Genomic DNA, 13,191 nt, shown 5'->3' on the forward strand with positions numbered 1-13,191 from the left:
GTAGGTACAGGCATCATCTGTGGCTTCAAATTCAAGTACACAAGAATTTTATCTATAGAACAAAAGGGGAGGGTTTACATAGTGTGTTCTAAAAAACAGAAACAAGCCTTACAAAGCATTCACTACTATTAGGGTCTCTAACTATCCTCTAATCATAGAGTTAACACCTTGTTTTTCCCATTTCTTGACAGCAACACAACTGAGGCACTCAAACACAAACTGGGAAATACAGGCTGACTGGGATGGGAATCTAGCAGTACAGAGCAGATGCTTACCCCCAGAAAACCTAAGGGGAGGAAAGTATGAGGATATTAAAAAAAAAAATCCAGTACAGTTATGAAGCCTCATAAAAGAAGCATACTTTATCCTGTCTTAGATAATGATAATTTACGAGAGATAAGCACCAGGGTCCATGCTGCTTCTCTGCCTCTTTCAAGATAGTCATTTTATAAAAGGTCATGGTGGATTTATGTCTAAACTCAGGAAGGCAAAACCCAAAGAAAAGCTCATTGCTCCGTACAGTATGATTTCAGATAGAAATAAAAGCCAAAGCTCAGCAAAATCTGACTCAGGAAAAGGAAAAGAGGAAACAGCATTCTCTTTACAACTTTTTATAGTTCTAAACTACTGAGTCTGATTTGTGCTGACAAATTCATTTGGGAACAAAATCGGACTACAGTGTAGTTTAAAGCTAAGGACATAATATACTACTGCAGTTTATTGCCTTGCTGGAATTCTGAGAGTTTTTCCAACAGTAACTGGTTAACAGAGAATGTCTATTTGCTCATATAGCTTTTTTCAGTCTTCAAAAGCTAGTGCCTTAATACTTTCCATTCAGTTACACTTTAGAAAAGTTCAAGACAAACAAGAGAACTGTAACTGATGACCAAGTTTTAATCAGCTGATCCTTAGATTAAAACCACCCAAATGGGAAAAAAAAAATTTTTTAAAGGGTACCACATATCTTCAGAACAAATCTGGATGTAATAAACCCTTGGTCTAAAAAGAGTCATCCAAGTGTTTTCAGGCAGATGATGCTGTCCTAGTTATAAAACTGGTATGATTTTTATTCTTTGGGACAACACAGAGGGATCACAGGCAGTAGTTCTGAACAGCTGACTGAGAAGTTCAAATTGTCTGATGTTGGATTTTTATTCTGCTACAGTTAAAAAATTTACTGAAGGCTTTAGGAATTAAAATACACACACATGTGCCTAGGGGAGAGAAATATCATAATACTTTGGTAGTAGAGAGAGCAACCGAGAACCCCAGGTTGGAGTTGGGGATCCAAATTCTATACCCACCTTTGCCACTTAACTGTATGACCTTAGGCATGTTGCTTCTGGAACCACGAGTTTGATCAGAATGAAAATTTAGCATCAGTTACAGAAATTCAACAGATAAGGTGCAGAGCCAGTGACCAATCCTAGATTAGTGGAGGGAAAACTGTCTTCTGGGACTGAGGGACATACAATTAATGACTACATAAGAACAGAGATTGGACCTGTGATTTCGTTGGTTTAGGGAATTCCAACATGAGGAAAATACCTCTACCAATGTAGGTCAGCAACTTCTCAGCAACTCATAGTCTTAGATTATCATGAACCTCTTCTCCCAGAATAATTTTTTGAATGTATAAATCACACAGCATTATAAAAGGAATAAATTTTATTAAAATAGTTACCAAAATACGTTAAAAACTAAAAAAAATCAAGTTCACAGGTTAAGAACACCTATCTTACAGAGGTTGTGATTTGTCTACTGTGACACGGTCAGTATGTGTCAGTGGTAGGTCATGATTCCAGGTCTGCATAGCTTTTAAGGCCAGGTTTCCATACCACAATGACTCTTACAGCTATGTATGAAAGATTTTTGGTTTTAACTAAAATCACACAAAAAGGGGCAGAAATATGTTAGTCATGGATTTTCTTTTTTTCTAGAGAAAAAAATTCCTTAGTCCCCTAAGGAAGTGAGGACAAGGGTGGGGAACCTGCAACTTCGAGGCCAGAGGCTACTTGTGGCCTTGTAGACTCTTGGGTGTAGCCTTCTGACTGAATCCAAGTTTTACAGAAGAAACCCTTTTATAGGGATTTATTCTGTGAAGTTTGGATTCAGTCAAAGAGCCAAACTTGAGGACCTAGAGGCTGTAGGTTCCCCACCCTTGGAGGACAAAAGAAAAGTAAGGATCTGAAGAAGGATACAGACATCTCCATATCTGTGTATTTCCTATTTATGTAAATAAACACATGAATTTAAGCTCAGATTATTCCTATGGGCCACATCCCTGCTAAACTGTAGGTTCTGTGAAAGCATAAACTTTATCTAACAATGTTTTCCCAAAATATGTAGTATAGTGACCTGTATAGAATGGGTGCTTTTTAAAGCATTTGTTTTTATTAAATCAAATAATACAAATTAATGTAACAATTCAAAGTAAAGTGTACCCAATAACTGTTCAAGATGAAGATGATGGAGGTGAATGGTGCTGATTCTAATTTGTTCTAATTGTTTGTCTGTTCTAATTTTTTTTCTGCATGTTAATAAAGGGGTAATTAGTGACCACATATAAAACAGATATACATAAAATAGATTCATTGGGACAGTGGTATCAAACTCAAATAGAAATTATCCCTGTGGGCCAAACAATGACTTAGAAAAACACAAATTAATGCTATCTATGTTGTACTGTATTTTTTTTTGTTTTGATAAATATTTACCAATTATATTTTAATCTGATTTAGGGGGCAGTAGGGAATATTTTAGGCTGCACTGCATATTTTTAAAAAAAAAAAACCCAACCATTTATTTATTTATAGTTTTCATCATTCACTTCCATAAGATTTTGAGTTCTAAATTTTCTCCCCATCTGTCCCTTCCCCCCACCCCAAGATGGCATGCAATCTGATAAATTCTCTACATATATATTCTTATTAAACATATTTTCACATTACTCATGTTGCAAAGAAGAAACAGAACCAATGGGAAAAACAGAGAGAAAAAGAAAAAAAAGGTGAGAGAGAGCAAAATAGGATGCTTCGATCTGCATTTAGACTGCATAGTTCTTTTTCTGGATGTGGATAGGATCTTCCATCATGAGTCTTTCAGAGTTGTCTTAGATCCTTGCAGAGCTAAGTCTATCAAAACCAGTCATCACACAACATTGCTGTTACTGTGCATTTTATATATATATATATATATATATATATATATATATATATATATATATATATATATATATATATATGTAATATATATTGGCTTTAGTTATATAATATAATATATATATTGGCTTTAGTTAAAATTAAAAATCTTTCATACATAGATGTAAGAGTCATTGTGGTGTGAAAACCTGGCCTTAAAAGCCATTTATAATGTTCTGATTCTGCCCACTTTACTCAGCATCAGTTCGTATAAGTCTTCCAGGTTTTTCTGGTCTGCCTGCTTGTTTTTTCTTATGGAACAACAGTATTTCATTACATTCATATACCATAACTTGTTCAGTCATTCCCCAATTGATGGGCATCACCTCAATTTCCAATTCTTGACCACCACAAAAACAGCTGCTATCAATATTTCTGTACATGTGAATCCTTTTCCTGTTTTTATGATGTCTTTAGGATACAGACCTAGTGATGGTGGTGGCTGTCCTTCATCTTTGAAGAAGACCAAAATGACATCACCATGATAAAGTAAAATTTTGGTGAGTCCGACTATGGCTGATCAGACCAATTTGAGCTTGGAATGCTCTACCGCAGATTGGGCACAGATAGTCCGTGTGAATATTTGCTCATACTGCAAATACCTATAAGTGGTATTACTGGGTCAAAGGGTAGGCAGAGTTTTATAGCCCTTTGTATATAGTTCCAAATTTCTCTCCAGAATGGTTGGATCAGTTCACAACTCCATCGATATGCATTGCATATTTAATATCACTATATTTGGAATAAGTCATTTTAGAATAGGAATTCTTAATCTAAACTTATATGAATTTATACTTTTTCTTAATCTTTTGATGACTGTACTTCAATATATTTGGTTTCCTTTGTAATAACTAGTTTATGTTATGCATTTAAAAATATTATTCTGAGAAGGTTAATAGGTTTCATCAGAATACCAAAGGGGTCTAACACACAAAAAAGGTTATAAACCCCTCTTCTAGATTAAATCAGGGAAACATGCCCAGAAATACCAAATGGTACTTCTGGATTCAGCATCTGCCAACATCTGATAAAGTCTTCTGGAACCCTTTTGAAGAAGATGGAAGGATGTGGACTAAATGATAGCACATTTAGGTAGATTTGGAACTGAGGGAGGCAGTGGACCCAAAGAGTAGATTAACGGCTCTGTTTCAACCTGGATATAGATATCAACTGGAATCATTGCCCTCTCGTCCACATTCTCATCAATGATTTTTATAAAGACTAATATGGAATGCTACAGAAGTTTGCAGCTGAGGGGAAAATAAAAGTATGATAGCTAACTCATTGGATGAAATAATTGGGATCCAAAAAGAGCTTGACAGACATGAATAATATTATATCTAGCAAGGTAAAATTTAATAAGGAGGCAATATGATATAACAGAAGGAGTCCTGAATTTGGAACCAGAAAACCCAGACCCTGGTTTTTCTATTTACTGCTTGTGTCAGTGACCTTGGGCAAGTCACTTAAATCATCTCTGAGTTCAGTTTCCTCATCCACAAAAGGAAGAGACTGGGCTAGTAACCCCTAAGATCTATATCTATGATCCTAAAGGTCTACATGTAGGTTAAAAAAGTTGCACACATATTGTTTGTTAAGATATGGTAGGTAGCTTTTCAGTCGGACTCTGAGCGTTGGTTCAGATCATGTCTGGTGGCTCCACGGATTATAACAGAGACCATGGTGGCCTGGAGGGAATGGACCCCAATGGTGTCGTCGAGAACAACTGGAACAGAATTGTGGACAGCTTCAATGACATGAATCTCAAGGAGTCTCTGCTGTGGGGCATCCATGCATACGGTTTCGAGAAGCCTTCGGCCATCCAGCAGAGAGTCATCATTCCCTGCATCAAAGGGTATGATGTGATTGCTCAAGTTCAGTCAGGTACTGGGAAGACAGCCACATTTGCTATTTACATCCTGCAACAGTTGGAGACCGAGCTCAAGAAGACCCAAGCCCTAGTACTGGCCCCCACCAGAGAACTGGCTCAACAGATCCAGAAGGTAATTTTAGCTCTTAGAGACTACATGGGAGAGACATGTCATGCCTGCATTGGTGGAACCAATGTTCGAAATGAAATGCATAAACTGCAGGCTGAACTCCTGGGTGAGTGTTTGATATGCTAAACAGAAGATATCTTTCTCTAAAATGGATCAAGATGTTTGTTTTGGATGAAGTAGATGAAATGTTGAGTCGTGGATTTAAGGATCAAATCTATGAGATTTTCCAGAAATTAAGTACAAATATTCAGGTTGTGTTGCTGTCTGCCACAATGCCAACTGATGTGTTAGAAGTGACCAAAAAGTTCATGAGAGATCCTATTCGCATTCTGGTGAAGAAGGAAGAATTGACCCTTGAGGGAATTAAACAATTCTACATTAATGTTGAAAGAGAGGAATGGAAGCTGGGTGCTCTTTGTGACTTGTATGAGACACTGACTATTACACAGGCTGTTATTTTTCTGAACACAAGATGAAAGGTAGATTGGCTGTCTGAAAAGATACATACCAGGGATTTCACAGTTTCTGCTCTGCATGGTGACATGGACCAGAGGAAGCGAGATGTTATCATGAGGGAGCTCAGATCAGGGTCAAGCTGGGTTCTGATCACTACTGACTTGTTGGCTCATGGGACTGATGTGCAGCAAGTATCTTTGGTTATAAATTATGATCTACCTCCCAATCGTGAAAATTACATTCACAGAATTGGAAGAGGTGGTCGTTTTGGGAGGAAAGGTGTGGCTATAAACTTGGTTACTGAAGAAAAGAGAACTCTGTGACATTGAGACTTTCTACAATACCACAGTGGAGGAGATGCCAATGAATGTGGCTGATCTTAATCCCTGGGATGAGATGGTTTTGAATGCAGTGCTTGCTGTTGCTGAATAGGCAATTCACAATGTGCATTGTGCTTCTTTCTTCGGGAATATTGAATCTTGTTTCAATGCTCATAATGGATCAGAAATACAAGATTTTTGATAGCAAAGCGACTTTAGTTGTGAGCTCTTGTGGAGAAAGAGCTACTGGCTTTCTCCTTGAGAGTTAGACTGCTGGGGTTGGGTGTAAAAGATATGGGGTCTGTGTAAAATCTTTATTAGAAATTTAATTCCTACTTCTGTAGAAATGGTTGCATTAGATGTTCTCTATCATTTAATAATTTACTTGTGGACTAAAAGATATAAGTGCTGTATAAAATCAGCCAATTATGTTAAACTAGCATATCGTATCTGCCTTTATTGTGTTAGTCAGTAGACTGAATAGGAAAGGCTTTTCAAATGGACTAATTTTTTTTTAAGAAAGCATTTGAATGCATTTTGTTTGGTATTGTATTTACTCAATAAAGTATTTAATTAGTGCTAAGTGTGAACTGGACCCTGCTGCTAAGCCCCAGCAAACAATCATAAACTAGGTAGGGTTAAACCCAGTAAAATTGCCATATTGCACATGTTTTAATGAAGTTTGAATGTTCAATAAATTACTTGTATATTCATTTTGAATTAAAAAAAAGATATGGTAGGTAACAGTTCTTATGACAATATATTGTACATAATAGGTGTTTAATAAATGTCTGAATCAATTTGAAAAGTTGTAGGGCTTTTATTGCAGCTAAAAAGTTCAATACGAGCCAGCAATATGACATGGCAGCCAAAAAAGTTAATGCCCTTACTGGCTGCATCAGAGACCAGAAAGAAAAAGGTTATATAGCCTCTCAGTACTCTACTCCCTTAAACTCATATCTGAAGTACTTTGTTCAGTTATAGGCCTCATATTTTAGGAAGGATATTTAACAAGCTGGAGAAGGACCAGGATGGATAAAGGAAGACTTCTTGGGGAATATAAGTGTCTTAAAGTATTTAATTGGCTGTTACATAGAAGAGGATTTAGATTTGTTTTATTTATACCAAAGGATACATCCAGGAGCAGTGCATGACAATTACAAAAAATACACACTTTAGTTTAATATAAAGAAAAATTGGCTGTCTCAGAACTGGAGGCCTACACTTAGGAGATAATGGGTATCTCTCCACTGCAGGTCTTTAAATATAAGCTGGATAACCACTTGTTAAAGATGCTACAGAGGTTTCCTCCACAGGTACAGGTTCAACTAGATGACAACTTAAGGTCTTTTCCAATTCAAAGATTCTTCAGTTCTATGCCTTTTAACTATTATGTTACTACAAGGAACTCTGTAAGACTATGCTGTTATTCTACTTAATATGGCCTGCTTCTTGTTCCCTATTTATTAGGGTACTGGTAGAAATCTTGTTTCAGTCTAACTTCTAGGAACTGTATTGGGCTAGGGAAAAAACTGTAATTTATCCTATTTATTAAAATTAACCAGTAAACCGATAGTTTTTCTACCTTTCAGAATGAAGGCTAAAGTTTTAGTCATGTTCCCAGACAGAGCTAGTCACCCCATCCTGTGGTTAGTGTTCCTACAAAAAGTTTGCTGAAATTAGCAAACAAAATCCTGTTTTAGTGACCTATGCCTCTGAGTGGAACATAAGGGAATTTGAGAAAAGAGGGCTTTAATCAAGGACGCAAAAGGTAAAAAGGATTGTAGGTAAAGTGATTATGGTGTATTCAGGGCCTGTATATTAATAATCTGTGGAAACTTCCTCAGCAGGCCTTTTATTCTTTCATTACAAATAGGGAAAGCTGAGAGAACACTTTTTAATATTGTTTCCTGGGCAGTCTTAGTTTCCATTCTCAGTTCCCATCCTATCCAAGATACACTGTCTTTATACACTGAAGAGTTTTATCTCTATCCATGTCTACACATTTATCTATGTCTATATCTATATATATGTAATTTAAAAATAGAGAACTTGTATAAGGAAGCATTGTTAGAGAAGCTGATTATTTCAAACTGGTAGTACTTAGAGGCTGCTTCAGCTTGGACTCTTAAGTGTTTGGACACTGAGGTGGTGTACTTTGACCCAAGTTTCTATCCACTCATTTCAAGGCTTCCGTATTCTTTTCAGTATCAAGAAGAGTGCCTCAGAGTTAAAATGTTAGTCAGAGAGAAGGCTAATGCCAAACCATCTTAAGTTGGGGAGAAGGGTAAGGAGAGAGGTTTAATAGCTATTTGTACAATCTTGAACAAGTCACTTGAGTTTCCTCACGTATGAGGGGCTGGATTTTATCATCATTAAGGTTCCTACTATCTACTTGAACGACTGCTAATGAAAACTCTTTTCTTGACTAAGCTGGTGAAAATTAATTAGTTTTGTTTTTTTCCCCTTCCCTTAGCAACTTGAGGTTGGGGTCTGAAGCCTTGGGTTTTTAAGTTCAGCTTAAATTCTTTATCACAGTTGAAACACAGAAATGATATACTTTTTTTTTTCATCCAAACTGTTCAACTCATACCAATAACCACCAAAAGAATAACAGTATTCAGAATGACATTGGCATAATTCTTTGTAATCAAAACACCAGGTGTGGACTCAGTGAGAGCCACACAGAATGGTTGCCCAGTGGTGACTGGGTTTTAAACTTGGTATTATGGTCAGAATTTAATGTCACCACAATTATATAATCTTGTGGCTGTTAGGATTTAATAATATCACAAGTAATATATTAATACTATTAACCATAATAAACAAGAGGAAATTATATTGGAAATTTTTTCAGTAGGATTTATAGGTCTTTGCAATAAGGTATTTGATGTGACAATCACATCTCTAAGGGGATTGTTCTGTGAAGTTTGGATTCTGTCAAAGGGTGGCACTTGAGGACCTAGAGAGCCACATGTGGCCTCAAGGCTGCAGGTTCCCCACCCCTGTTAGTTTCTTGTTTTCTGATTGCAGAATGTTAAGATCTCCTTCCCATAGTCATGTCACATAGGCATGCTGTCACATGCCTGTACAAATATAACACAACACCCCTATTAATGGAGGCAATCCCGATTCACAGGAAGATATAAACTAAAAACACCAAACAGCAACCTTTAAGAATAGCTTACGGGTATTAACATAACATTTAACAATACTTAACATCCAAACCTAATGTCATTCCTCTTAAAGTCTAGAAAATATTAGTTGTTAATCATGACACTCACAAGAAAAATATGGATATATTGATTTTCTAAACCAAAGGATTAAATGAAACTTTAAGTTGTAAGAAGCAGATTTCTTTGGGATTTATGGCAAAGGAATCTCTGGAGAAATTGAAACAAAAGTGGAAGAGATCAGCATACAAACTAATTAATTTTACATTTATATCTGGGTGAAGGCCCCAGGTGTTTTTGTAGTAGAGCTGCTTTTCATTTCCTACAATCCTTGAGATGGGGAGAGAGGATTGTCACGCTAGAAGGTTCACAAATTTTGGAGATCAATTTTGCAACTGCTTAAGGGGGGGCACAGGAAGCGGAGAAATGAGCAAAACTGATCCCTGAACCTAAATACTATACTGTTCCTCAAAATAATTTTTGGGACAAAGGAAAAGAATATAACTTAAGGATTTTTTAAAAAACAAGAGTGTCTTGAAAGACTCAAGAGGTTTTGGAAATTAATGAAAAAGAGCATTTCTAACGTAGATTCCGCAGCCAGAAACCTTTATTCAATGGCATAAATTTTCATAGGCAACAGATTTAGCATGGAGACTGCCAGTGTTTCAAAGTAATAAAGACTGAACTTGGCAAGGCAGATTAATAACATCTCTAAAAGTCTGGTGTCACTGTGCTGCAAATAACTGATTTTGCAATATTCAAGTTCAGATTTGGAAGTAAATGACTTCCTTGTATAAAATTTAACGTTAGCAGTCACCTTTTCCAGACTTGATTTTTTTTCAACATCACCAACAGAAACGTTTGTATAAAGTTACATAATTCTAAAGCACTGGCCTTTTTCTTTGTGTGCAATGTTTTCAAATGGTCTTTGAGTGCACTGTAACTAGAGGCCTGTGACTTCCGAAATCCTGGCTCAGAAATACACACACAAGACGAGCTTTTAACGAGGTACAATCCTGGAAATGATTGATCCATTTACCTTCTCACACACACACAAAAATTCATCCGTCTATAAAAAAGGAGAAACAGATATACAAAATAGTTCTGCAAAGAAACAGTTTAACTTTTTTTCGGGGAAAGGGGGTGGCAGAGCGGGGCATGACGAAGTGGGGGAGGGGAACTCGGAGTTGGCCAGGTAAACCTGCAGGGAAGCAAACTACAGAGAAAAGAGAAGGCTAGGGGAGGGTCAGGAGGGAAGGGCTGGAACAGTTTATTTTGAAGTGTGCCTTGGTTACTGTGTTCCAGCAGGTAACAGCCTGCCTCTGAAGTTTGGACAAGGACAGGGAGGGGTGCGCGGTAAGGAGGAGTCGGAGGAAACCGGCTCCAAAAGGAAACTAACCCATACCGAGATCTTCACACCGCCACAATTTTCCAGCAGCCAATCAGAGAAGAGCGAGGCGAACACACACCAAATTAGGAAAGTAAACACTGGGGGGAGGAGGAGCAGACCCCCAGGAACGCGAAGCACTGAGGCAGGGCCGAGCAGGCCAGCTGGAGGACCTAAGGGAACAAAGGCGCCGCGCGGGGCCGGGCTGCGGGGCCGGGCTGGTCCTCTGGCTGGGCGGCTCGCAGTTTCCTAGCCCGTGGCTGACGAGGGGTCACAGTTACCCTTTAAGGGCAGAGCAGTGCAGACAAAGTGCTTTTATTCTCCTCCTAGGCGGAGGCCGGGCAGGGCTGGAGAGGGGGGCGGGGAATGAATGTTGGTAAACATGGGCTCCACCCCAACAACAGACACGCCAAAGGAAAAGAGCTTCGCAGCCAAACCTCAAGAGGCTGTGGGGGTTCAAAGAGACGATTGAATTCCGCTGTGCTAAGACAAACGGATGTAAACGGAAATCTTAGAAACACTGCATCCAAGGCCTCAAGTGAGAACTGCAGTTTGGGTTTCCCACTTTCACCAAACCCTTTCTAGATGGTCCACACCGGCGGCTGGAGTCCTAGGGGGAGTGTGGGCGAGAAGGACAGAAGGGACATCCGCAAACCCTGGTGACTGACCCGCCCATTCCTAATCGCTTTTTCAAGGCGGGGAGGTTAAATATCTACAAACCTCAGTGCCTGAGCAGCGCTCAGACCACATCTACCCCACTCCAGCCAGTCTTCCTAGAATAGTCACTGAAGGTGTGTTTTATTCTGCTTAAGAAAACATTTTTTCCTCCCTCCTCCTTTATAAAACGCCACTTTGCTTTTGATGCCAAAGTGACAAGATGATAAAGTTTTTTATGACTATCTTAACTGCTTTATTACCTAAAATGCCACTGAGAAACACATTTTTTTTGTAAATCCCAAAGCAAAACATGACCAATAACCAAAAAAAAAAACAGTAAAAAAAAAAGCCCATAAACAGAAATCCAAGCACTTTCCCTTCAACTCAAAGGACGCAATCTGACTGACTTAAACTGATCATTAAAATTATTTTCCTTGACTTCTCAAGGCTAGGATATTACCCCATTACTACTTTTACTGCTAAACAGCAGCTCACATTTATGTAACATTTTAAAATTTACAAAGTGATTTCCTCAAAACTTTGTGAGATGAGTAGTGTAAATATGTTACCCACTTTACAGGTGAGGAAAAGGTTCACAGAAGCCAAGTGATTTACCTAAGGTCACAAAGATCCTGACAATTATCAATTGGGTTTAAATCATATTTTACAATGATCTTAAGATTAGGGTCTGTGTCTTATTTCATTTTTTTATCCCTAACCTAAGATAGTTTCTTGCATATAATAAGCACTCAATAGCTAAATTTAGATTGAATTGTCTTGAACTGAACTTGACATCTATCAGCACTATAAAAAATAATCAGACTCTCAATCTCTTACATGGAAGGGATCTTGCAGTATATGCAAACTAATGCATCTGCCTTATTTTCAACACTTCTAAACAATTATCTAACTTCTAGTCTAAAGGCTTCCTTAAGATGCTACTATTAATTATATACACGTGTATTCATTAATATAGGGATAGGGACTGGATCTGTGATTTAACTGTTGTAGAGAACTTCCAATACAAACATGGGTCAGCATCTTTTCTGCAATTTATAGTCTGAGACAGAGATGCCTGAACAACTGAGAGGTTCAAGACTTAATTAAGTGACTTGCCCCTCCCAGAGCTGGAATGGGTCAGGGGCTAGACTTGAACTCAGGTTCTCCATGAGTAGGAGGGTCAGTTTTCTCTCCATGACACCACAGTGCTTTCATGAATATGCATGTATACATAGGCATATGCATGTTATCATTATAGGATTAAAGCTCTAGTACTGAAAGGTATTTCTAAAGATATCAAGTCCAACCCTCTTATTTCCCAGATAAGGGACCTGAGTTCCATGGAAGTGAAATGTCTTGCTCAAGGTCAGACAGGAAGTAAACATCAGAGAAGGATTTAAACCCAGGTTCTATACACCATAATCATTACATGGTTTCTAAGTTGTCACTTTCACCGGGACATGAAAATCAAAAGCAAACAAGAGATGTTGTATTAATGCAAATCAGGAAGCTAAATACTATAGTCCTGGCTATATAAGGTCAAATAAACTGATAATTTTTAGCTATTATAAAAAGGGTGTTAATATAAATGCAAAGTAATAAAAATATCTTTACCAAGATTCGTAATTACTTATTCAGAGCAGACATTGAAATATTTGAATGTTAACTACAATTTCACATACTTTTTAAAATGCTCTCCCAAATGGTACGTTTTCTGAATTGCAAACCAAAATGACCTCCGTGATTTAAACTAGTCACATATTTTTGAAAATGTTAATATAATCAGTGGTTTTAGAGTTCAAGAGACATTTAACATACTGAAGATTAAATCTATCCAAACAAATCTTTCACTATTTAAGGATTTATTTTGATGCACCATGGCTTTTACTATAATGGTAACTAACATATTTTTCTCTCTTTGATTCAGATGAGAAGTCAGGGTGTGGGAAAGTTGGTTTCAGAGTATGAAAAGGAAAAGGGAAGTTACTAAGGATTACT

The 13,191-nt window shown here is 37.6% G+C and overlaps 1 protein-coding gene and 1 pseudogene across 1 annotated transcript in view; one reads left to right on the plus strand and one right to left on the minus strand.

Moving 5' to 3' along the window:
- FOXK1 (forkhead box K1) overlaps positions 1–13,191 on the minus strand; it is a 108,767-nt gene that overhangs the window by 15,431 nt on the left and 80,145 nt on the right. The gene's annotated exons all lie outside the window — the stretch shown is intronic.
- Positions 4,847–6,103, plus strand: LOC140497111 (eukaryotic initiation factor 4A-II pseudogene; annotated as a pseudogene).

Source organism: Notamacropus eugenii, chromosome 3, assembly GCF_028372415.1.
Source record: "Notamacropus eugenii isolate mMacEug1 chromosome 3, mMacEug1.pri_v2, whole genome shotgun sequence".
Taxonomy (NCBI): domain Eukaryota; kingdom Metazoa; phylum Chordata; class Mammalia; order Diprotodontia; family Macropodidae; genus Notamacropus; species Notamacropus eugenii.